The sequence below is a fragment of the Otolemur garnettii genome, unplaced genomic scaffold (assembly GCF_000181295.1).
Source record: "Otolemur garnettii isolate 467f Iridium unplaced genomic scaffold, OtoGar3 scaffold00047, whole genome shotgun sequence".
NCBI lineage: Eukaryota > Metazoa > Chordata > Mammalia > Primates > Galagidae > Otolemur > Otolemur garnettii.
In genome coordinates, this window is record NW_003852442.1 from 1,169,098 (window position 1) to 1,170,009 (window position 912).

Below are 912 nucleotides of genomic sequence, written 5' to 3' on the forward strand. Positions count from 1 at the left end.
TAGTTTTTACTGTGTTCACAATGCTTTGCAACCCATCACCAGTAACTAATTACAGAACATTTTCATCACACATGAAAGTCAGTTACTCCTATTGCCCCTACCCCAGCATGCCTAATCTTTCTGTCTCTGTGGATTTGCCTCTTCTGGACATTTGACACAGATGGAGCTATTCAGTATGTGGCCTTTTGTGTTTGGTTTCTGTTCCTTAGCAGAACATTTTCAGGGTTCTTCCATGGCGTAGTGTGTATCAGTACTTCCTTCGTTCCTTTTTATGGCTGAATAATAATATCCCCTTGACTGGAGAGATCACCTTTTGTTTGTTGATGCATTCACGATGGACATTTTGGTTGTTTCTGTCTTTTTGGTTGTCGCAAACAAACCTACTGTGAACATTATATTTCAAGATTTCCTGTGAGGAAAAGTTTTCAGTTTCCTTGGGAGGGATGCTGTGATGATTATTTTCATTCCTATTGCACAAGTGAAGACATGAATCTGAGGAGTGTTGATTGGATCTCAGTTTCCAATTCCCACTTTGCTCCTTTTCCACTCAATTTCCCTGTTAACCTTGCACCAAAAATTGGCAATGGAAGGTGAGGAAATTCCACAAAGTCATGATATACCAATAATAACTTTGTCAGAGTGCTGACACAAAGTATGAGAAGCTTCTTAAATTTTTTTCTCCTCTAGTGAAATTTGACCTTTGAATACAAAGCAGTATTTGCTTCTGTTTGTTAAATAAATGTCATATACCTAGCAGAGTGCCAGGTGCTGGAGAGGAATATTAAACATGAGTGAGACCCCCCCAACCTACACCGTCACAAAGTTCCAGGGAGATTCAAGACTTAATTTGGAAAGCAAAACCGTAAAACTTCTGGAAAGTAATATGGAGAAATATCTCCATGACCTGGGGCT

At 39.4% G+C, this 912-nt stretch overlaps 1 protein-coding gene across 2 annotated transcripts in view; it reads left to right on the top strand.

Moving 5' to 3' along the window:
- HSDL1 (hydroxysteroid dehydrogenase like 1) overlaps positions 1-912 on the top strand; it is a 21,333-nt gene that overhangs the window by 1,426 nt on the left and 18,995 nt on the right. The window lies entirely within an intron of this gene.